The following is a 26,019-nucleotide window of genomic DNA, read 5'->3' as shown; positions in this document are numbered from 1 at the left end:
AGTATGATTTGCATAAAAAAAAAAAAAAAAAAAAAGTCCAAAGGCGACCCGAGAAAATCGGTTAGTGTATTTTAACTTTTTTAAGTGATTAAATTCGACCAAATAAATAATATATTAAATCAGGCAGGGTAGGGATATTTGCGACATAGGAGACATGATTTAGCATGGGTCAAGTTCACTAAACCGATATTGTGTATGTATTGGGAATTGGAAAAACATAAATTTACCTATGAATTGAAATTTGGAGTTTGTCTAGAAATTTTAAAGTAACATTTTAATTTGAAGAAATATTTTTAAGGATGAACTAGTGTTATCCCTACTTTGACTTTTTTTTTGTTTGTATTTAGGGGGGAGACCCTAATTTCCCATCTAATAGGTGGGAAATCCTAATTGGCTCATCTAGTAGGGAGGGGGGGGGGGGGGGGTAAAATTAGTTAATCCTATTTTTAATTAGAGTATTTATTGGTTTGATAAGATGAATAGGAGAAAATGAGAATGGTGAAGTGAATAAGAGGATTGACTAAGAAAGAAAGAAGAGAATGGATGTAGATGTGGGAAACTGAAAATATTTGAGTGAATCACTTTTTATATACTTAGATTTGAAAAAGGATAAGATTGTTAGTTGTTACTGAAAAAAAAATATATTGAAAAAGAAATTAGAGAAGAGTATTTATGGAAAAAAGAATAACAGTCCATTTTCCTGGTCTCTAAGGGTGTCACGTAATCAAATTTTAAGTACCCAAATTAGAGGGGAAAAAACTCGCCCGGGAAATAAGCCTCCTAAACCCCCATACTTTAATTACCCACAATGTCTTCTCTATCCCAATCTCATAAACCTTCTTCAAGGTTTCAACAAAGTGAAGAACAAAAGCCATCGTTCTCGAAACCTTGAATATTGGAAGTACTGATTGCAGTACTATTTGGAAGTTCTGAACAATGTTGTAGGTTTGTTCTGAACCTTCCACCTTCTTCAATTATGGAAGTTCTGTTTGGGGTCGTGTCATTGCAGGTTTGTTTTTCGTCGTATATAGAATATTGAATATCAGGACATATTGAATATCCAGACGACTTTTTACTCACAGGAAATCAGGACGACAAAAAAGGAATATTACTACAAAAGCACTTCTCTATGGAAATCAAGAGAGAAAAAAGGAGAAAATAACTGTGAAGTAAGAGTCCCACAAAATTTAATGTTTTTATAAGTCTTGAATATTTTTTTCTTGGTTGGTAAAAAAGTGTGGCAAGCCTGTTTTAAAGAGATCAGTAACTCTGCTATCATTACTCAAATGTTTTACCAACTAAGCTATAATGACTTACAGAATATTTAGAAACTATGGAAACTGTTAAGTTAATATATAATTGACTGCTCTCATTATCTTCAAAATAAACCTTAACAGATCTTCTTTAATAATCTTTTACTGTAGCCGATTGCTTCCACTCAAGGTTTGTGTATTTGATCTCTTTATGAACTATTGTCAATTGCAACATATTTTCCACCATAATACATCATTTTGAAGCGGCCTTTTGTTTTGATCCTTCAAGTTGTGCAGCTTACCCACCCTGAGCCCCATCTTCTTGCTTTAACTTCTTTTGGGTCAACAAGTACTGGTGCTTCTTCATCTTACAATGAGCAAGGATTGGACTGTGGTTTTAACAAACCATCTAAGCTTGATTTCAAGCATTGGGTATAGCTTCACATGAGTCACAATATTAACTATTAAGTATATTGTTGACAATAAATCATTGATTAAGCCTAGCAATTCTGTGTGTTAAATTCCAGTTTTTGTGTGAGTGCATTTCTTTTTAATCTTAATATCATTTTAATTTCTTCTTGCACATCTCTAGATTTCACACTTGCACCTTCAGACATGGAAGTTGCATCTTTGGATTAAGATGATGAGTGACTACAATATGAGGCCAATTAATGATTGAACCAATGAGTTCAACGTGGAATTTCATGGGGCAAAAGAAAGTACGTTGTTTATGATTCCTCTTTCCTACTGCCTACGCTTTATATTCTTTTGTTCTTTTTCTAGACTAGTCGTAAGATTATCAAAGTTGTTGATGAGAGAATCCTAGCTGAGAATATGTTAATATTGTTTCATGTGTTAATAACTCCTTGGATATTCACGTTTAACGACTAGCACATGCTTATGGATCAGTCAATAAAAGGAGTGATATCTCTAGAATCCACTGGTAGAATACGGATTGAATTTCACCAGGAAATAGACTATAGGAAAAAAAAACATTGAAGAAAAGTAGACACTGAAAACACCACTTTTTTTTGGCAAAGTCGGGGTTTGTTGTTTTTTTGGGGTTGAGAATGGTGAACAATTGAAATAGAAAATAAGGCCAGAACAAAATTGATTCAAGCCTAATGGTAGAAGGAATATAAAAAATGACAACACGATTGAATCTCACCAAACCATTGTTTCTCCACTTAGAAACTCCCCTCCTGAAATTCCAGACAACGAGAAATCAGGTTAGAATAAATCGATTAAAGTATTATAGATGCTATAATTAATGTATGTAGTGCGAGAGTTTCTTTTTAGAATCAATTTTTATTTGGCTTGCTTATTGTAGCATTTGGAAGGCGTTTCATATAATCAGAAAAGGAGATTTCAGTCCATGAGACAATACAACCAAGGCGGCCAACAAAAAAGGTAATAGCAATTTGCTTCAAGGTTATAAAATTTAAATTTTCTTCTATCTAAATAATTGCAATCACAGCGCCACATTGCGTTTGTGTTTGACTGGGTCATGTTTATCATGGTTCTAATGTTATAAAGTGAGCTAAATATATGTATTTTGCACAGTTAATTTTCCATACATGTATTTTTGCAATCTAAACGTGTAGACTTCAATTATCCTGACCATAAAGTGGGCCTGTACACGTTCTATGGTTATGATCATATAATTCAACCAATGAGAATATACTAATGAGTAAGGCTTGGTACCACTGAAAGCTAGTTCTAGGAGAGTGAACGAAGGGACTATCCTTCCTGGAAGTCACATAGTATATAAGACTCTTGATTCCGGCAATTCAAATTCAAAGGACCTGCCCAGGCTAAGCTAGGCGATCCATGCTTTTTCCCATCACACGCACTAACCGTGTCGATAGATATACTAAACACTGAACCTAGCCCAGGGACCCATATAAGACATGAACAAAGCAAAGATAGAGCCAGGAGTTGTTCGTACACTTATTTTTAATTGATCATCGTGTATATGAGTTTTCATCTTATTCAATTAGGTCTATTACCTTACTTTAGTCGGTTCTTTTATGATGTCTTTATTGGAATATTAGGCCTTTATTGTTTATATACCAAAATTGATATTATCATTCGTACTACAAGGTAAAATACTATGAATCACCACTTTGGGAAAAACTTGAAGATCCCATTGGCATCTCTTTCCATCTTTGTGATTTTAAGCTTTTCTTATGGATGACAGATTTTCCAAGTATAACCAATTCGTCAAAGGAAGATTCTGAAGTGTCGTTCTCATTCAATGCAAATGAGTCAGGTTAGCTTTTTGAACCTATGATAAACATTGAGCCCATGTTATTAAAATGTGTTAAGTTAATCCTATCATTTATTATTATTATTATTATTTTATTTGTTTTTGGTATATATGTAAAATGTAAAACACAATATAGTGGGATGAGTCCATTGCACCACCCATATGGTTTGGAGATGGTACGTGCAAGGTAAATTGTTGTGTCGAAGTAGTTAACTCATGTTATTGAGTTTCAACATTATCGGCAGATACATCAGTTAGTGATCAAGAGCAATTCCATTAGAAGTATTAAGACCAGGAGGTACCGAACGTACACCCAACAAATAAACCACGCATTATTCATTTACATTAAATAATTGTTAAAGATCCATTGCCTTTAAAGTCTGCATTAGTTTGTCATTAAGTTTCAAACTAATGTGAATGTTTTTCAGATACAAGTGATCAAAGGTTTGCCTAGCTTCTATCAAAAAGGTTGGTGTAAAACATAAAATCAACTTTATCCAATCTGATGCCATAGCTGTTTTAGACCAAATGTTGGTTTGGTGAGAATGAAGCAAACTTCGATTTTGCCTTTGTGGATGCGGACAAGATAAATTATGTAAACGATCACAAAAAATTAATGAAATTGGTTAAGGTGGGAGGAGTCATTGGTTATGATAACACTTTGTGGCATGGATCAGTTGCACTCAAAGAAGGTGATGAGATTCCAAAATTTCTTAGGGCATCGATGATTGAGATTAAGAATGAAGTATTCAACTCCAGATTTACCAAAAAAATACACTCTATATTATTTTTTGAATCCCAAATTTAATTAGAGTTTCAAGTCTTCTGTGGCCGCCATCTCCAAGGAACTCGAAGCATATTGGATTCGTTTGGTAGAATGGGCGAGAAGATGAATGTTTCTTTACATTAAAAATCGGATCACCTCCGTTCAAGGTGTGTTCTTCTTTATTTCAAAATTCCAATACCCTTATAGCAGCATGTGCGTGCTCACAAGTTAAAGTGATATGAATAAAAGATTGCATTTTTAATAGGTTATTTATTGTTTTGGATTAGTTATTTATTCTTCTTTTATTGCTTTTCTCATATTGTAGCTTTATATGAATTAAATCTATTTTAATATAGAAGAATTGGATCTATTTCAATTTAGAATGATGCATACATTTGATTGTTATTCATCGCTCTTCTCCACTCAGATAGATTGTTTTTTTTTTTTTTTTACATGTTAAAGAGTGTAATGAAGCTAGATTTCTCCAACGTGAGGTAAATACTAGAATAGTAGAATGGCATAAGTAAGCTTATTTTTAGTTATTTTATAGGATGTGACCGTTTCCTCATTAACTCCAAAGGTTTTCAAGTCCGTTATCACTTTTTTTATTTTCTTTTTTATTCTCCATTTTCATTTTTTTTTTCCAGGTTTGGAACTTTTGGACTTTGGAGGTGGATGAAGAATGCAATTAAGACCTATATACCTAAACTGGTCACTGAAGATGATAATTGCAATTCCCTCCTATAAAGAGATTGAAACGGCAATTTTTGCAATGGATCAAGGAAACTCGTCTGGACCCGATGGAATGGACTCACATTTTATTACTCACATCCGTATGGGTAATTTTATTATGAATTGAAGATCATTTGAATTTTTTTTACAAATGAGACTTAACAATGTTGTTGAGAAGTTAATGTCAAAGGAATAGGCAGGTTTCATCAAACGGAGATGCATCCAGGGCATTCCAAGCAAACATTGGCCTACCTTCTGGAATGGCCAATGAACTGAAGAAGAAAATATTTGCTGGTAATGTTGGTCTCAGAATTGACATCTCACAAGCATATGATACACTCAGCTGGGAGTTCTTGGAGTCTGATGCATAGATTTGGTGATAAGTGCTCAAAAGTAATGATTTATAATCCCAATTATGTGTATGTTAGTCTCCATTTTATATTTAGATATTCTAATATGATGCAATTTGAGTTTTTGCAGGTTAAAGAACCTAAATATGAAATATGGAGGGAAAAGAAGTCAAACAAGTCAAAAAGGAGTCACTGGGAATTACAGCTAAAGGCCTAGGGCAAATATGTCATATTTGTCTCCATAAGTGCCAAGCCTAATGGGACACTAAAAGAGGATAATAATTGAGTTAGAAGAGTCTTCAATCTGATCTCAAAGCCTTAATTTCACTTCATAGGAAGATGAGATCAACATGGAAAAGAAGTCCGAAGTTTCACAAGAATTAGGAAACCGAAAGTCGCCGTTACAAATTGGGAAATAGCCCAAGGGGAAAGTAGGCCACGCCTAACTTTAGTCCAACCGAATTTAACTTTTCCAAGATTGCTTCTAGAAAGATTACGAGAGTTTGACACCAAATAAACATAGGATTCGGATCTCTATCCGGGCGAGCATGTAAGCCAATATATAAGGCACAAAAAACCTCAGTTTATATCATCTAGGAAATTTAGTTTTTGCATCTTAGATCTAGAATTAAGAGAGAAGAAAGTTCGGACCTTTTCACCATTAATAGCTATAAAGATTATTCCTTTTCATATTGTGTTCATAAGATAGTATGAGGGCTAATCTCCTTCTCTTGGGAGGGAGATGAAGCCTTTTGTATGTTTTAGTTTAGTTCTTCTTCTATCATGTTTTAGTTTAAATCCCTCATTGAGTTTCTTCTTATTCGTCCATTGATCTAACGCCCCCTGGAGGTTAGGAGGTCTTGGGTAATTCAAGATTGTGTAGAGCCAAATACCACAAACCCTAGATTCTTTTCTTCTAGTTTTTAGTGTTCTAGTGTGATGATTGGATTCTTTATGGCACCTCAATTAGTTGTATGGTTAATGCCACATGTGGATTTTCATGGCACCTAGAGTTGTATATTGAATGCCACTTAAAAGCACAATTTGGTTAGATAGAAGATATCATTGGAGATTGAAGAAGTATTTGATGGAAAGATAGAAAGCACGTTGAAAGCCACATATTATCATCATGGTTATGAGCATAAGGTTTGTAGGTATGGTGAGTTTCTATTGGTGATTTATATTAAGCATGATAGGTAGATTTGTTAGACTAATTCTATGATTTTGGTGAATTCATCTCTCCCAAGATATTCTCTCTCTTAATTCATATTTATATATTTAATTTAGTTTATTTTATACATAGTTTAAATCTCAAATCAAATCAACCATATATTACTTATTACTTAGCCACATCTTTTACTTGCATCCATTAGAGTAATTTAGATTAGAAATTTCTATTATCATCACTTAGTTATTTAGAGTAGGATTGATACCTTGCTAGCCACTATACTAATCAATATATATAATAGGCTAAGTAAGATTTGCAAAAGATACATAACACAAACAACGACACAAATAATTACGTGTTGCGTGCTTTTTCATTTGGAGCACAGCTAAACTATCAGTCATGGTGAATGAAGGTCCATGCGGTCCTTGCTATTTGCACCGGTAGAAGACGTGCTTAGTAGAGGGTTGAATTTTCTCAGAGAACTAAGCCAATGGTCAAAGTCAAGAAAGTGATGGGGCTAAGCCATTTACTGTTTGCTGATGACATCTTTATTTTTGCTAAAGGAGACTTAAGGGGAATAAGATATATAGCAGGACTTTTTCATAGATGTCAACTCTTTTCAGGTCAATGTGTTAGCAAAGCAAAGAGCAAGTTATTTACAGGTTACAGCAGTGAGAAAGGAGCTACTCCAAAATGAGCTGGGGATTACAGTTGGTGCTTTTCTAGAAAGGGACTTGGGTGTACCCATTGTTCAAGGCAAGATTAAGAATGCAGAAGTCAGAATAGAGGTTGATAAAATAAGGAAGTGGATTAATAACACTTATTAGTTGTTTGATATATAGTTGTGGAGAATCTTAGTTGATTGTTAGTTATTTTGTACTTATTAGTTGTGGAACATATTAGTTGATTGTTAGCATTTTAGTTGATTGTCAATTTTTTTGACATTCTATGAAATGAGTATAGTTGTGTATGACACTTGAGTATAGATGATTAAGTTTTTTTGACATTCTACTAAATGAGTATAGTTGTTATGTTTTAATAAAACAGGCATTTCATAAATTCATACCCATACCAAAATCTTCGCATATTTAGATGCCCCGCCTCTGTAACATTTAGAATTTATATCACATACCAACTCATTACAAGTGACGTGAGGTGCCTTTCTTTTTGGTCAACGACCACCAACTGATGTGAGTATTTTTCTTTTTCTTTTCCTATGATGTGATTAATGTAGTTTAACATGTTAAGTTTGCCACCTCAGTTGTGGATATGGGGACCAACTACCCTTACAAATAACATGGAAGAAGCGATCTTATTGTTGTTTATATTGATGAGGAAAATCACATTTTAGAAAATATGTTGGGATCCTGAAATCATGGACTATCTTACCTTTGCAGCGCACTTTGTATCCGGGAAATTTGAATTTCTAGCTGATTCTATAATCGAGTTGAGAGGTGGTTATTTCTTGCTCTTTGTTGCATTGTTACTGGTCAGAATGAAGTTAATTGCTCTGAACCTTCTACGGAAGGCTTCAGTTAGTTCTTTAATCAAGGTGTGAGCTTCACCTTCCTACACTTCTACTGGGACCAAAGCTATGTTCTAAATTAAAAAGTCCAGAGCATGCGACCAAAAGGTTCATTTTACCCACAGAGCAATTGATATCACAACCCCACAACCCCATCGTTACAAACGTCTTATGGGCCAGGCTTATAAATTCCTTGGTCATAGATGGCATATATGGAATGGCTCCATTAATCAATGGCTAATTTAAGGTAGCTATTATATCATTTCATAGATCACACAAATCACAAGCTCATTCGAAGTTGAAGCCTTATTATATCGACCAAAGGTAGACAAGTAAATGAGGATACTTCTTTCTTCCCTCCTTCATTGTAACTAATTTTTTATTTTTCCATTTTATCTTAGCATAAACATCATCTGTTAAGTTTGCTTAAGTTGACCATTAGAGTTATCGGATAGTTTTATTTTTTCGAGGGAGTGAATATATCAGTGCACATGTGAATAACATGATTAGATCGCCTCAAAGAAAAGGAATAGAAGCTTTACACTTTCTCATTTTTTGAGCTTCCCCATCGTCTTTGGTTAAAGCTACCTAGCTAGCTTCACGTACTGGATGGTGGCTGGAGTCCAAGGGAGTAGCGATCATTCATCGAAAAGTTGGTTAGGTTATGGGACTTCTCCCCTGATTTTCCAATTTTCTGACGACACTGTCTGTAGGGGAGCGATATCCTCATAGGGCATCGCACTCGCGAGGAGCATAAGCGAACTGAAGATATCGACCTCCAAGGCAGATCTGAGAACAGCGCCCCTAGCAGGCACGAGTCGCGCGATAGATGAATCCAAGGCGACCTCAAGACCGACTGCGAAAGCTTCGAGTAGGTGGTGCTTAACGAAGATATCTCGATCTGAACACTTCGCCCGATACTGAGCGTTTGAATAGAGACACACCCCACCGTGTAATGATTGCCAAGATCTTAGTGGTAATCTCATCACCGAAAAATAGGGACTACCGATCTACCCCCAATAACAACGGGGCATATCCAAAATCCAATTCAACACTCATCCATGATCTCCACCCTACATTTGTACAAAAGAGGACACGGTCGGTTGGATCTCCTCTCCCTAAACTCTATAAATACCACCTCCACCGGAACTACGCCGGACCGATTCTTCTCTCCCCGTAAAAAAGAAAAAGAAGAGAAGATCGTGGCAGGCGTTAAACTCCACAAATACCTCGGTCACATCCAAAATCCAAACCCTTCCCGTTCTTCCTTATTGTAATTAGAGAAGATCAAAACACTCCTTTACATTGGCGCCGCCGTGGGTTCGACATCGAGAGCCACTTTAGATCGGCTTCATCCATCTCTAACTCTCCGACCCCACGAAGCATGGTTAGCATAGAAGATCAAGTTCGAACCTTTCCCACCATTGAATAACGAATGAGAGCATTTCCTTGCTCGGGAGGAAAATGCTACTTTACGTGCTCGGTGGATAGTTACCGGCAAACAACAAGTCGGCAACGGGCCGAAAGCACAAAGATCATCAATGACGTTAATCGCCAGATTAATGAAGTTATCCCAAAGGATTGGCGGACCCGCCGCGAAGAAGGATTCGACACGATTGTGCACAAGATGCTTAAGGCGTATCGTGCATCTCCGCTTCACCGCAGAGGTCCTCGATGAAACCCTCCACACGACTTTATCCAGCCACGCTTTCCATGTGCGACGGCAAAGACATGCCCCGGGGTCAAGATGTGGCTCGCTATATTCGAGTTTGGCACTTTACACCACCCGAAGTTTGATTATCTCCACTCGCAGATTATTTCCGGCCCGACCTCAAGGATGGCGCCTCGATTGGTTCTTTTCAATCGAGTCCGATTCTATAAACACCTTCTTCAATCGGCTTCTCGATTTGTTCGCCCGACCGATCCCACAACAAAGCGGAAGAAGGCGATCTTGATTCTCTGTTTCAATTATCATTCAAGGAGGACGAAACCATTCGCGAATTCCTAGGGCGGTTCAAGGCCGAATCTTGCGGCATGGAAAGTGGCTTGAAAGAATCTTTACGCCACACCGCCTTTTCCAATGCTTGCCGAGTCGCGAAACACCGACCTCGCTAGGTCGCTTGATGAAGGAACGCCAGAGACACCGTCCAGAAGCTTTACGCCAGCGTGGACAAATACATCAAGTTGCAGGAAACTTTAAAACTCCATGGTTTAGCAGAGAACCACGAGGTCGCCGAAGTCTCGGATCGTACCCCACGGGTCAAGAAGTGCGCCAGTCGCTTTGCACCGGCAAATTCGTGCCGCGATCGATAACAAACAGAGAGTTCATTGTGTCGACACGTTCCCCTAGTCACATCCTGGATAAGATTAAACGCGCCTCATTTTTCCGGCCAAACATCGTGCAGCCCGCGGTCGACTGGCAAGCCTTTTTGTGCATTTCACAAAGCAAAGTGCCATGAAACTGATGCATGCTGGGGGCTCAAGCATTATCTCCAAGACCTGGTGGAAGATGGTCATATCAAACAATACACTAGCATTCCTGATGGCGACCTGCGTCACAAGTTGATGGCTCGTCGGTAATGCGTGAGTCGATCTCCACCTCACCCATTCACCACCAAAGAGGTACAGGGCTCGTCCTCACGGTGAGGACGCCCCGTGATCGTTCTCGCCACGAGAAGGCAAAGACTCGTCCGATCGTGACAATGCCCGCACTATTCATGTGATTACCTTTCCGGACGATTCCGCGTGACCTCTTCCCCGAGAAAAGACGTCGGGTAGGCGCTCTTCAGGAAGTCTATCATTTTACTTCACAGGCAGCCCACACCCCGCGGGGTTCAGGTCGCAGCGCAGGCGATATCATTTTCACAGAGGCCGACTTAAGCAAAGTCTGCATTCCTCATAATGACGCATTGGTAGTTCATGTCAAAATCAGCGACCGATAAATGCGCCCCGATCGACCTCGGCGGTTCTGCGACATCTTATTTTACCACACCATGCAAGAGATGAACCTCCCCAAGTCCGTTCTCGTAGACTCAATCGCCCCCCTTTACGGGTTCAATGGCTCCAGAGCCGACCCCATTGGTGACATTATCTTACCAGTATCGGTGGGATCTCGAGAGGATAAGATTACATGTAATACACGGTTTTGCGTTCTCGACATTAAATCGTCCTACAATGCCATACTAGGGCAACGCTGGATCCATCAGATGCAAGCAGTCCCATCAACATTGCATCAAGTTCTACGTTTCCCAGGACCTAGGGGAATGATGGAGCTTAGAAGCAATCAGCTTGAAGCGTATCAGAACCGGATAGTATCGGCCGGTGAGATCGCGATGGATCGACACCCATCATACACGAGCCCACCAGTTACACAATGGCACGTGACTTAGTCGCAGAAGTCCAACCCCGAACTGCCAAGCAGAACGCTGGGGGCTCTCACAAGCAGAAGTTCTCTCCATGCCGCATTACCGCGCCCCGAGTCCCGAAGTCACACGCATGAAGACCTGCTAGCATTGACCAACGACGGCGATGACTTCCGTCGATTAAAGTCTCGTGAGATCGTCTCAGACCCATGTCGTCAGCCATACCCGGTTGCCGGCCGCGGCCGCACCATCAACGTGTTTTGCAGCGGGTCCCACTCTCCAGTCGTGGATACCCCGGTAGCGTTGCCTGAACAATTCGCTTCACCCTCGACCGGTCGGATCGTCCCCACCAGAGTTCACCCTTCTCCCGGCGAAGTCGCCAAGCAATGCTTAATGCCATCATCAGTAAACCTCCAACCTCCGGTGAAAAAAGAAAAAGTGAATCTTGGCACGTAAGATCGACCGAAGTTTGTATATGTAGGGGCTAACCTCGACCCCACACTCGATCCCACCTTGTAAATTTCTTATCTATGAATAAAGATGTTTTGCTTGGTCGATATCGATGTGCCCGAATCGATCCTAACCTCGCGTATGCCACAAATTAAATGTGAACCCCAATGCTAGACCAGTCGAATAACGACCTCGCCGACTATCCCTGCGCTTTCAAAAGCCATCAATGACGAGGTCGAAAAACTCAAAACAAGTCGGTTTCATCGAAAAGGTAGACTACCCCGAGTGGATTGCAAATATTGTCGCCGTCCCCAAAAAGAATGGCACAGTTCGCCTATGTGTCGATTTCACAAATGTCAATCAGGCCACGCCAAAAGACAGTTTTCCCTTGCCTCGCATTGACCAACTTGTCGACCAAACCTGTGGTCATGAGCTCCTCTCCTTTATGGATGCGTACAGTGGGTACAACCAAATCCCACTCGCCGAGGAAGATCAAGAGAAGACTTCGTTCATTACGGAGCAAGGGATCTATTGTTACAACGTCCTCCCGTTCGGTCTGAAGAACGCTGGAGCGACATACCAACGCCTGGTCACGGACATGTTCCAAGACATGTTAGGCGACACCATGGAGGTCTACATTGACGACATGGTGGTCAAAAGCAAAAAAGCTGGTGATCACCTCACCCACCTCGAACAAGCGTTCTCCGGACTTCGCCCGTCACGGGCATGAAGTTGAACCCAGAAAAATGCCTCTTTGCCGCCCTCCGCAAGTTTTAGGGTATCGTGTCGCAGCCGCGGATCGAGGCAAATCGACCAGATCCGAAAGCGTTCTTAGATATGCCCGATCCACGCACAAAGAAACAGATACGTAAATTGTCGGGGAATGGTCGCGCTCCAACCGTTCATATCAAGGGCCTCGGATAAGTGTAGACCGTTCAGTAGCTCCTCAAAAAGGCGAGCCGTTTTCATGGAGCGATTAATGTCATCATGCATTCGCTACTCTCAAAGAGTATCTCACCACGCCCCGCCTTAGCCAAACCAATATATGGAGAGACATTGGGGCTTTATCCGTCAGATCCGATTTCGCCCATCAGCTTTCAGTTCTTTTAAAGAGGAGAACAATTCAGAGAAGCCGATCTACTTCACGAGTAAGACACTCACGCCACCGAAAAGAATTATTCCTTCCTGAACGCAGCCGCATTTGCTTTGTTGTATTCCGCACGGAAGTTCAGGCCGTACTTTCAAGCACATCAAATCAAAGTTCTTACCGACCTTCCATTGAAGAAAGTCCTTCACAAAGAAAACAAGACTACTCGAATGGCAGTTTGGGCCGAAGAACTTCGAGAACACCACATAGAGTTCGTCCCCGCGACTTCTCGAAAAAGGTCGTCGTCGCCGATTTCCTAGCAGATTTCCCAGTCGAGGACCCCAACTGGGACCCACAAACTGAGCTCCCAGACACCAAAACGAGAGTCAAATCGCCTCCGGGTCTCTTTTTGTGGATGGTTCGAGTAATCTCGGTGGAAGTGGCATCGAGTCGCCTTAGTTTCCCCGAAAATATGATTGAAAAGTCGATCCGCATTGACTTTGCCACTTTCCAATAATGAGGCGGAGTAACGGGCTAATTAGGGGACTAAGGATGGCATTTGCAAACCGTGTCGTCGAAGAGCTCCAAGTCTTTAGTGACTCGCGAACCGGTCGTCGCAGTTGGTTGCAAAAGAGTACACTACCCACGGCGGTAACCTTTCCAAGTATCTTCGTGTCGTTCATCGGGCTTATTGCCTTCTTTTAAGCGGTACACATACATCATTTCTTGCGTGAGGAGAACCGCCACCCGACAGTTTAGCTTACTTGGCTACCCAGACCCCGAGCTGCGTTCCCCGACAAGTTCTCATAGAAGTCGTCGATCGACCTGCATACCAAGTCGACCATACCTTGATGATAAGCGACCTCTTTCCTCTCTCCGCCAGTCAGTTGAGCCAAACATGGATGCAGCCCATCATCGATTATATCAAGATGGTAGTGCGGCCCCAGGAGCACCAAGGCCGCAGGTCCATATCAAGCTCGTCGTTATTGTTTAGTCCAAAACAAGCTGTTTAGGAAATCCGCTGGGGGCCCACACTTACGGTGCATTACCCCGCAGCGTGGTCAATTGATTTTTGCAGAAATCCACGGGAGAGAATGTGGAAATCACGCGGGCGGCAGCTCATTAGCTCACAAGGCCATCTCTCCGAGGATATTTCGCCCCGATGCGGATCGATGCTAAAGCATACGCCCTCAAATGTCTCAAATGCCAAACGTTCGCCCATAATATCATCCAACCTGCGCCACTTAACTAACCGACAAGATAGCGAGCCGTGGCCATTTCACATGTGGGGCATGGACATTATGGGACCATTCATCCCACGTAAGAGTATCGGCTTCCGCTTTGTCCTAGCTGCCACCGACTACTTCACCAAGTGGGTCGAGGCCATTCCTCTCGACACGCGTCAAAGAGTCCCATGTCCAAACTTCATCCGACTCACATTATCACCAGATTTGGTTTACCACATACACTAGTAATGGACAATGGGCCTCAATTCAAAGGCGAATACCAAAGAGTTCCTAGCCAAGTGGAAGATCATTCATGCGTTCTCTACTCCGCGATGACGCCGAGTAATGGCCAAGCGAAGCCGCGAACAAAGCAATCTTGGAAAATTTGAAGAAAAAAGATTGAAAAGAATAAGAGCCAATGGCCAAATCGGTTGAAAACATTCTATGGGCTCACCGCACCACGTACCGCTTCCAAGATCGGGCGAAGTCGCCATTCTCCTTATGTTATGGCACGTAAGTCGTAATTCCCACCGAAAACCGTCACTACCACTTTCGATCGAACTTGTCGAGTCAGGGCATAACGACTCCGTGTTATCACGAGACGTCGACTTGTTGGAAGAAAAGCGGGACTTCGCTACCGTCAGAGTCGCATCTTATCAGCAAACTCTGAAGAACTCCTACAACAAGCGAGTTCATCCTAGGTCTTTTCAACCTGGAGACCTAGTGCTCAAAAAGACGCAGGACGATTCCAAGTTAGCACCCACATGGGAAGGCCCCTACATCGTGGAACGCGTTGTTGGCAATGGAGCATACTGGATAAGAACCCAAGAGGGGAAGATGTTGCCTCGACCTTGGAATACTTATCTACTGAATTTTTTTTACCAATAGCGCCATCCATGCTGTATATTTTTGGTTCACATTAATGTCCAATAAGTTTCCTGTGTCATTTAATACAAGTTGCTATCTTTATTTGTATTGGCAAGTCAACCAGTTTACCAAAGATAGAGACGCCGCTTACACGCTTTTCCTTAGCTTCGCCACCTCGGCCCAAAGAAGATACTCCATAACGAAACGCTCTCCAGCATACTCTCTCGGAGCTCATCGGCTACATAGCCTCTCCAATTTTGTTACGCCGAGGACCTATATTTCTAGGATCGACTACACGAGAACGCTTTCTCCGCGAGCATACTATCCGAGCTCAATCGGCTACATAGCCTCTCCAATTCTTGTTACGCCGAGGACCTATATTTCTAGGATCGACTACACGAGAACGCTCTCCCGAGCATACAACTCTGGAGCTCACCGGGCTACATAGCCTCTCCAATTCTTGTTACGCCGAAGACCTATATTTCTAGGATCGACTACACGAGAACGCTCTCCTCGCAGAAATCAACTCTCACGAGCTCACCGCTACATAGCCTCTCCAATTCTTGTTACGTTGAGGACCTATATTTCTAGGATCGACTACACGAGAACGCTCTCAGCGAGCATACAGCTCTCGAGCTCACAGGCTACATAGCCTCTCCAATTCTTGTTACGTCAAGGACCTATATTTCTAGGATCGACTACACGAGAACGCCTCCGCGAAAGCATACAACTCTTCGAGCTCACCGCTACATAGCCTCTCCAATTCTTGTTACGTCGAGGACCTATATTTCTAGGATCGACTACACGAGAACGCTCTCCGCGAGCATACAGCTCTCTGGAGCTCACCGGCTCTACAGCCTTTCCAAGTCTTGTTACGACGAGGCCCTATATTTCTAGGATCGACCACACGAGAACGCTCTCCGCGAGCAAACGCTCTCCGGAGCTCACAGGCACCATAGCCTCTCCAATTCCTGTCACATTAACGACCTCTATTTCTAGGGCTGACTACATGACAGGGGCGATATTTCTAGAATCGAGTCGATGCTAGTTACACACAAGTACACGGCAGCATGCATACACATTCACAATAACATTATATGACCATACGTCATAGCAAATACATCCACCGATCTCCTTGGGATTACCCAGAAATCCGTGATCGATGATCATTACAAAAATTCACCAAGTATTGAACCGCCACTTTCGTGGAAACCAGTTCTCAATGAAAATGCCGAATCGCCGCAGCAAGCCCGAAAACACAAATTCTATTGTTTGCTCTCGTGATAAGAGAGAGAAATGCACTACACTCACAACTCAAGACCAACAGAGTTAAATGAAGATCACCTTATCAATTCTCGCGAATGACATGCTTGTCTTACGGGGCTGCGCTTAGTCGAAGCGATGTCGAAATGACCCCGACATCACACGATCTCGGGCTTTCCTTCCTCGCCGCAATCGTTTTCCTCGGCGAGTGTCATACTTTTTCGTCCCGTAGCGGCATAGGCGTACAGCTTCAAGATATCGCCTTCGCTACTTTTACCTCGACATTTCTTCGCATAAGCAAATACAACAGCCCAATTCCCTTTCCAAAGTCATATCCGGCCACCAAGATCAATAATTCTCCAGAGCTACGTTCTGGTACTTGGTGGACATCACTTCTAGTTTCTTCTTGTCCACCCCCCACGTAGCTCGCATCAACCCCAGCTCCACGTGAGGGCTACCACTAGTCTCGATTATCAACAAAGATCTTTCATCTTTATCCTCCAAGAAACTATATGAGCAAAGTTAGAACACCGGACTCCCGGAAGTCGGCCTGGCAGCCTTTTAAGGTATCAAGAGCTCACCAAACAAGCGGCCATATCCATCGTCCCCAGTAGTGTCCCCATGTCCTCGTCCTCCACCTCTGCTTTATCACCATCTAGCACAATCCCCTTCGTAACGCTTAGTCGCTATGGGGAGCCGAGTGGAAGCTACAACCAACGCTTTCACCATCCGCTTCTTCCCCGCCTTCCCCGTGTAGTAATTCGCCCCCCACATCCTTACATTGGGGACGACCTCTCACCGATGGATCGGGCGACCTTTGCCCCAGGCTTCGTTAGCTCCAACCACGACGACCCGTTTCGTTTCACCCACTCGGCTGTGGCGACTGAACACAATGCCGCCAAATAGGCGACTATCTCTCCTCGGGCCGCTTATGACCCTTCGCTTCCCCATCGACAACCTTTCTTTCCCCGATCGCCATGAACATGAGGCTCAAACTCCATTTCCTCCATTGATAGTGGTGACGCTTCTCTCGTAAACGCATCGACATCTAGCCATCCTAACCTAGCGAAAGAAAGTTATCTTTGCGTCATGAGTTCAAGCTTACTCTAGGTATTTCTCAAACATAATAACACGCGCAGATAAGAAACCACATACCTGATGAAACAGCAGCGACAGAAAGGCACAACGAAGGGACAGAACAAAGACGATGAAGGGAAGCTTAGGCACAACAATGATAAAACTCCTTGATGATATTTGAGGAGCGGTTTATATTCCTTAGGAAACGTCTTTTCCTAAGTGCCTCATAATCACCTTGAGACGCCAAACGCCATCTGCCCGCCATCATTATGTCCCATGAACCGCTCGTCTCCCTACACGTGTCACGCACGCCGTGGAACACCGCAGCTTGTTGGCGATCGAATAATACGAAACAATTCGACCTCCGCCTCGCACCAGATTCCAAATGATCCGATGCTCACGCCAGCGTCGCGATTTCGCAATCGAACGCACTCCAACAACAGGACGCTCCTCCCATCTTACCAAACATAAGTAAGGAGGTTGTCACCACAATGTGCCTACTACGTTCCATTATAAGTCGTATAATCCTGCATAACTATAAGCGAGCACACGACTCAGACATACACAAGCACAACAAATATCTACCATCGCATGCACACAAAGGACGACCTGGTTTAACAGCTTTTTCATACAGCTCAAATCTTGAGCCGAGTTGCTGAGACTACTCAGAAAATCCAACCCGGCCCCACACAAGTTAACAACATTCGGCTACCCCGAATCAGCAAGTAACACCCACTTGTTCAAGATTACAAGATACAAAACAAACAAAGGCGAACTGCCTGTGTTACCCCAGAAACCGGGCCTCTATTGTATCACAAAGATATAAGCCGATAAAAAGACAAGCAACAACTTTTACAACTCGTCATATCCGCACAAGTAGCTATCCCTCCACGCCAAAAAGCTTCATCGACCTCGGATCTCTCCCGGCCCACAATAATCGCTATGCCATCCAACTCTAAGCTCATCACCGCTCCAGTAACAGCGAACCGAGCCACCCCCTTCGGCACGCCACGAAGAGGTAATCGCCTCTTAACGGCATCCCTCGACCTCCTCCACCAAGGGACTGACGCGGCAAATGCGTGTTCCTCCTTCAAGCCATTGTAGTCACCTCCAACCAACGAAAGTCTCAAGTCCCGTGTCATAGGCCTGGTTACGCGTCGAAAGCAACCTTCTTGCGCAAGCAAAGCATACTCGCTCGTTCGACTACCAATTTCCACGGTAGTCGCTTTCGAACATTATCTTCAAATCGCCTTCTAGCTTTTGCCTCAAATCTTCTTCCGCTTCAGTATCTTTCAACATCTTGGCGGACTTCGGTAACTTCATGAGCTTTCTTCAACTCTTCCAGTTCCTCGCGCTCCATCTGCGAGGCGTCCTGGACATTTTTCAGCTCCTCAGTCAGCTTCACTACCATTTCCCTATCTGATTCTGCGAACTGGGCGATTTCTTTCAACTTCTGGAATCCACTCACCAGCTGCACGAACTTACACATGGTTAGCACAACAACAATTTGCATAAGCAAACAAGTTACCTCAGATGAAACTACAGACATACCACGCATTGCGCAATTTCCATTCGTTTCAAGTTGTCGGCCAACCCCTTCTCATCTAGCTCTCTGCGGTTGCCATCCAAATATTATCTCTTTCTAGCAAACAGCCCGCTATCTTCATCGATCTGAAGCAACAGCGCTTAAACTTTCCGCGATTATTGCCCCCATGCTCGTCCGGATAGACAAAATGTCCTCCGGATCATCCGCGACAACCGCTTCCAAATTCCTTCACCTTCGCCGAGCCTTGGCCTTCTTCGCCAGATCGGGATCGCTACCAATCGAGCGTCTTTCGACTCCACTCCAAAAGTGGCCAAGTCCATGACCTGCTCCGGTCGGGCCCCACTACGGCGAGATACCGTGGCCCCAGCCGTACCACCATCAGATCCACCCCCCGCGCTAGCGCCATCCCCACGAGCGTGTCGAGCTACTTTCGCAACTCGTCCAGCGTCTTGCTCAGAGACGTCGCGTGGCCTCCTCTCCGACCTACCCCTAGCACGAGCGGTCAACACCACTGGCTCCAACTCCACAGGAGCCTCGATCGAACCCCATTCAGGCCGGCTGCCCGATCCTCCAGCTCCTGAGGTTCCTCCCCTAACAGGACGCCTTGCGCTCCCATGCACCCGCTGCCTCTCCTCTCGTGTTATCAGGTCACTCGTTCGTGCCTCCATCACTCCTTGCCTTAGCGGAGCTCGAGCTCTCTCTTTTTGCGCTTTCCTTTTTCCCCGAATTGCCGGTCCACCCTTTTCTACAAAGAAATGTGCAACCTCGGGCAACTTCGCTTGTTTTTCCGCACGACTCAGCCGAGCAAATCTTTCTATCTCCCCACGATCAGTTCGCCGCTTCACAGAAAACTCTGCAGCCAAAGCAAAACAAAGACCTGTTAGAACAACTATCAAACGTTCTGAAAAATAACAACAGAAAAGTGTTCCTACCCACCGGATATGTTACAAATCCTAGTTCGTAGTATACACCCGCTCAAACAGTAATTGCCGACTAGCAACAACGGTCTCTTAGTCCAGGCCTCATTGCTTACTCCATCGATCACAGCAGAACGCGTCGTCATGGTTTGCAAGCTAAAGTTCATGTTCCCCGATCGACGTATCACATAGTGCTCCACTATGTCAGCTGCCCTTATGTCATATTCCCCACTCGCGTTCAACAGGTCGAACACCTTAAATAATCGCCAGGTGTTACCCACGAACTGACAGGGCGACTTCCAACAAAGCGCCAAGAAGTCGCATACCAGTTTCGAGAACGGTATATGCATATGCGCTCTCAGCTGACCCTCACAGATTATAACTCCACCGTTCGGCGGGTTATACTCCTCACTACGAACATTTTCACTCAATCGTGGCTTCAGATATCTCCGTGTCGGGGACCTTAATCCCATACGTTGCCCTCTTTCGGGGAAAGAGTTAACAAAGACGACGGTTCACACTTCTAGGGGCACATCGCTGATGACGACCTCTCCCCGACCGACGTCTTTCGGCCACGCTATCTCCTCGACCTAGATCGGGCATTACCCCCGCCTATCCTATCTTCTTCTTCCAACTCAGCCCCACACGACACTTATTTGCTTTTCTTCCTCGTACTCTCCACAACTCAAAGATATCTCTCGGACCTCCTCCGATCGAGTATCATCCGAATCAGACATTATAACAACTCTTTTCTATCAAATATTCAGTCCTAAACCCTATAGCCTTACAATAACCTACTTACTTAAACTAACGAGCCGGACAGAGAGGAAAACAAATGGAAATTGGAAAGATAACAGCAACAGGAGCACGCACCTGAGAAACCCTAGCTGGCGTTTTTGCGGAGGAAGAAAACACGAAATACCTTTTTTTTGGTATCCCAAATCTGATTTTGTATAAACCGCCCGTTCAGTTACCAAGGAGTAATCATTACAGCCTACGCTATAGCCCGCACACGTGTTCCAAGGCACTGTCTTTTCAGCAGTTCCGCATAACGCGGCGACACGTTTCTTCTCCAACTGCTACGATTCTGTCACGTGCAAGCCAGGTAAAACTACCTTTTTCCCGCCAAATTCACCAGGCCACAGCATTCAAAAGTGGCGCCCTACCAGTCAGTTCTTCCACTACTGTTCGCCCATGCTCCACCACACTCGTCCGAATCTTTCTCTCAGCAGCACGTTTTCCCCTTACATCAACGCCCTACTGAGAGGGGGCTGTGTAGGGGAGCGATATCCTCATAGGGCATCGCACTCGCGAGGAGCATAAGCGAACTGAAGATATCGACCTCCAAGACAGATCTGAGAACAGCGCCCCTAGCAGGCACACGAGTGCGCAGCATAGATGAATCCAAGGCGACCTCCAAGACCGACCTGCGAGCAGCTCGAGTAGGTGGTGCGAACGAAGATATCTCAGTACGAACACTTCGCCAGATACAGAACGTTTCGAATAGAGACACACCCCACCAGGTGTAATGATTGCCAAGATCTTAGTGGTAATCTCATCACCGGAAAATAGGGACTACCGCATCTACCCCCAATAACAACAGGGCATATCCAAAATCCAATTCAACACTCATCCATGATCTCCACCCTACATTTGTACAAAAGAGGACACGTGTCAGAAGGATCTCCTCTCCCTAAACTCTATAAATACCACCTACTGGAACTACGTCAGACCTGATTCTTCTCTCCCCAGAAAAAGAAAAAACGAGAGAAGATACGTAGGCAGTTCGCTCACAGCGACCTCGGTCACATCCAAAATCCAAACCCTTCCCGTTCTTCCTTATTGTAATTAGGAGAAGATAAAAACACTCCTTTACACTGTCCAAGTAATAAAACACAAATGACTGACATGAAGTTGCATAACTGTGAAGAAACAATCCTCAGGCAAGAGCAGTTTCATCTATATGTTACCTCTACCTCGATCGAAAGTTCGACCCTTTACTAAACTAATCATCCATATTGATAGTGGGTTCTGATCGATCTGCTTCTTTAGTGATGTACAAATAGATTGATCGATACCCAAACATTATTGAACTTGAAGAGACTTTTAGTATATGTATATGAGTAGGTTGCAAATTTGGGTAAAAAAAAATACCTGTTCTTCAAGGTTGATTGATTGACTAAGGGGTCGTTTGGAAACCATTGTGATAATGGATTATATGACAATTAATCTATTATAGTTATCATAATTGTTTTTTAGTATAAAAAAATGTGTTTGGTAGAGAATTTTAAAAACATCATCTCATTCTCAAAATGAGATAATCAATTAATTCATAAGGAAAAAAAAAAAAAAACTAGCTTAAAAAATGAGAAACATAAATTGTGGAGCTTTCCTCTTCAAATGAGTTACCTTATTTTCATTTTTTTTTTCCTTTTTTAGTAATTTTCTCTTTCTATATTTGTTCCCATCATTAAATCATAAATTGTTTTGTATTTGGTTGTTTGGTATCATTTCTTCCATAAGGGTTTAAGTCAAAATCATTTATGTGAAAATTGATTTTAAGAATAAAATTAGTTCTTACAATAATAGTTGCCAAACGGCCACTGATATTCACATTTTACGTATCTTAGAGATATGAATCTCTTATTGAACAAAGTGCGAATTCAATTTTTTTTTCTTACTCACGATCTTCGTGTTCATATGGTTTTAAGTAGGGATTCGAACCAACCTAAATTCTAGGACCACTTACAACTGGTTTTACTCTTTTAGGAAACTAGTGAGTAAATTTAGCTATGATTATATTAATACTAACTACTTGGTTTCTTTTAATGCACAAAAATTGAAAACCTTAAGTTACGTAAACATGTAACTAAGACAAGATAAAATTTTACTAAAACAAAAGTGGAGAGTTAATTTTTCTTATGTGAAGATAACTTCTATTATTTGATTTTTAGTAAGTGCATCTTAATCTTCCTAGAACTCTTAGACAAGTCTTAATAAAAATTAACTTGATCCCTAACATATATGACTCATCTCTAAGATCATACATGCTAGCATGTAGAACCAAAGAAATGACTTATCTCTAAGCTCATCACCTTGATTCCTAACTAGACTCTACACCAACTACCATTTTGGGATAGGATGTAGGTCTAGTTGTTCTTCCTAACAACTTACTAAATTCAAATAACAAAGGTTTCCCTCACATGAGCATCATTAACTCCCCACAAAGGGAAGATTTAGCTCATGTTCCTTGGGAAAATATGACAAGTGTAGAATGTAGAATGAGAGAGAGAACAAAAAGAAGAAGAACTATCTATATAAACTCACTTGCATTTAGATTTATTTTCAACTAGAAGAACACAAGGTTTCCTCCTTTAAAACTATTACAAGCTTTTTACCAAAACTCAAAAACTAAAAATAAAAAATAAGACTACGGAACTAAAATAATGTATGGTAAAGGAAAAGAAGTCAATGGAGTAAATGGAGTGTCCCCCCTTGTTTTGTTTTCTTCTTCATTTGAGAGAAATCTCATTTCCTCCCACGTGAAACACCAAACCACATTTACTTCCTTCTTAACCACACAATCTACAACAAAGTGACACCTATCTTTTTTCACTATTAACACCTAATCTCATCTAACTTTATTAACTACATGCAAGGTGTCACTTTTGCACTAATTATTTGCACCTTTGTCTTGACTTGTATGATGACTCATCAAATCTTACGGGCCTGCATAGTGGGTCCACGTGCAGTCTAGTGGCGGTTCGGTCTTTTGGCAGTTTTACAACTTCCCGCCTATACGTAGGGTTCATCGCCCTAATTGTCTGAGCAGCTCACTTGTCGCATTAGTAGTCCTGGTTCAAGAGGTGGGAGCTTCAGAAATTTGGTGCTTCTGTGTGGATTTGTTGGGCTTCACATGGCTGATTTGGAAGAATTCATATATACATCGTTCCTTGTGCTTTAACGCAGGTTTAACCAATATTTTCATGTTTACTGCGAAGACCTGCAAAAGTACAAAAACATACTTATTTCATAATTATTAAACACATAATTAACCAAATTTATATGTCTCAATGGGGTTTACTATTACAGTTTTGGGTGCTTATCACACTACCCCCAAATAGCACTTTGCTTGTCCTCAAGCAAAGAAGAGACATTAAAACAGATAAGTGGCCAAAAATGTGTAGTCCTAACTAATTCTCGTTTCGCAGAGTGCGATTGCATTGACCATATACAACAAGGCCTTAAACCACTAGGAATTCCCTAGTGGACGAGTTATAGCCTTGTGAGAGTTTTCCAAAGAAGATACTCACAAACTTCATTTATACTACAACGACTTAGTGACAAAAACTTGTTTCCTAAATTAATCTCAGATATCCATACATCTCCCTAACAGGGAACGAGGATTGATTTCTTTGAAACTCAAGTTAATATGCATTCAATAATTAAAACATCTACATATGATCATACATGCAGTGAACTTTTCATTGAAATGTACTAGCAAGGTCGTTTCTGGATCCTTTAGAGAACGTACCTAAATGGGTTCTCACAAGTTGATATACGTAAAATTGAATAATTTACCTACAAAATGAACGATGAAACTCAAAACGCAAGTGAAACTAAACTTAATTACGCGTTGCTATCAAAGATTTCTATACTCTCAATTCTATCGAAATAGAGTGGAGTAAAAAGTTCGTTCCACTCTTAGTTCTTTAGCATTCAAGTTTCCTAGATTGACTAATCTATTCAAAGTCTAATGAGAGTAATGGTGGGAAGTATACTACGATGTGAATTAAAACTAGACGTAATATAAAGATCATAACTTTATTAAATTTAACTAACAATAATTGAATTCTAAATTAATAACTAAGAATTGAATAACAATAACTGAATTTAGATCTAACAATTTTAAATGACAAAATCGAAATGAACAAGAAATAACTATTTTATTTATCTAATCAATGAAGAACTATGATTCAAAGACTTAATCTAAAACAATGTATGAAACTAATTAATTTAACTAATTCAATTCAAAAACTAGATCTACAAGCTATTTTAATGGCTACTTTTCTATCTAAGCTATCTAACTATCCCTTCTCTTAAGAGCTAAGTCTTGTTTTATGTAAAGGAGGAGACCAGATCTACAATTTCATGCATGGGCTGAGGAGCCATGTTTTGGGCCGGAAAATCGAGCCCAAAGCCCAATTTCTTCAGTTCACAGAGCTCGTTTCAGCTGGTTTTGACTTCAGTAGACTTTTCATCCACTTCTGCTCCTCTGATTGGGTGAAGGCTTGGACCATTGGAAAGCTCTTTCCGATCCGGTCGTTTTGACATATGGTAGGCCCAAATCCGAGGCTTAAGTCCAAAGATATGGTCTTCAGAAGTTCTGCTGACTTGTGCACTATTTCTGCCCGTGTTGACTTTTCAGCTTTTGACCGGGTTTCATAAAGGCTTTGTCTCCTTGAACCTTCGCCTTTATCATAGAACTTCTTAGCAACCAACCATTTGCTCATTTATATCACCAAGGTGGCACATTTCTGCACATAATTGAGTTCCATGCCTGAAATACATAAAAACACGTAATTAGCATTAACTCTTATTTATTACTCGCATAATTGGTCTAAAAGTAGTATTATTAAAGGGTTAAAACTACAGTTTTGGGCTCTTATCAAACCACCCTCAAACAGCATTTTGCTCGTCCTCAAGCAAATATGAGAAATTAGCATAAGTGACAAAAAATGGAGTTCTAACTAATCTCGTTTAAATTAGAGTCGCGATTGCATTGACCATATGCAACAGGCCTTAAACCACTAGGAATTCCCTAGTGGACGAAGTTATAGCCCTCGTGAGAGTTTTCGATGAAGGTACTCACAAACTTCATCTATACTACAACGACTCAGAAATAAAACTATTGTTTCCTTATCTATGTCTCAATTATCTATACATCTCACTAACAATGAATACAGAATAATCAAGTCGAAACCTAAGCTAATATATGCATAATAATCTATCATCTACGAATAAACATATTTACAATGAGTAATACTATGAGATGAACTAGCAGGTCCGTTTCTAAAAACTCGGAATATCGTCCTTAAGTAGGTCCTCATATAAATGTCAAGACAAAAACCACTTTGATTTTTCCGCTCAAGTTTCGCTAT

The 26,019-nt window shown here is 41.8% G+C and overlaps 1 long non-coding RNA gene across 3 annotated transcripts; it reads left to right on the top strand.

Annotated features, from left to right (window-relative positions):
* Positions 1-1,039: 1,039 nt before the first annotated feature.
* LOC147480097 (uncharacterized) lies at positions 1,040-5,391 on the top strand. 3 transcript variants are annotated; one of them, XR_015206681.1, is made up of 6 exons: positions 1,046-1,169; positions 1,543-1,685; positions 1,846-1,972; positions 2,584-2,663; positions 3,454-3,525; positions 4,936-5,391. It is a non-coding gene; the product is annotated as an uncharacterized LOC147480097 (long non-coding RNA). The 3 variants fall into 3 exon arrangements; XR_015206680.1 differs by lacking the exon at positions 1,046-1,169 and adding an exon at positions 1,176-1,443; XR_015206682.1 differs by lacking the exon at positions 1,543-1,685 and having other exon boundaries at positions 1,040-1,169.
* The last annotated feature ends 20,628 nt before the right edge of the window (positions 5,392-26,019 follow it).

This window comes from Coptis chinensis, chromosome 8, assembly GCF_015680905.1.
Source record: "Coptis chinensis isolate HL-2020 chromosome 8, ASM1568090v1, whole genome shotgun sequence".
In the NCBI taxonomy this organism is placed as follows: Eukaryota; Viridiplantae; Streptophyta; class Magnoliopsida; order Ranunculales; family Ranunculaceae; genus Coptis; species Coptis chinensis.
The sequence above is the reverse complement of the archived record's forward strand: the minus strand, read 5'-3'. Positions and strand labels throughout refer to the sequence as shown.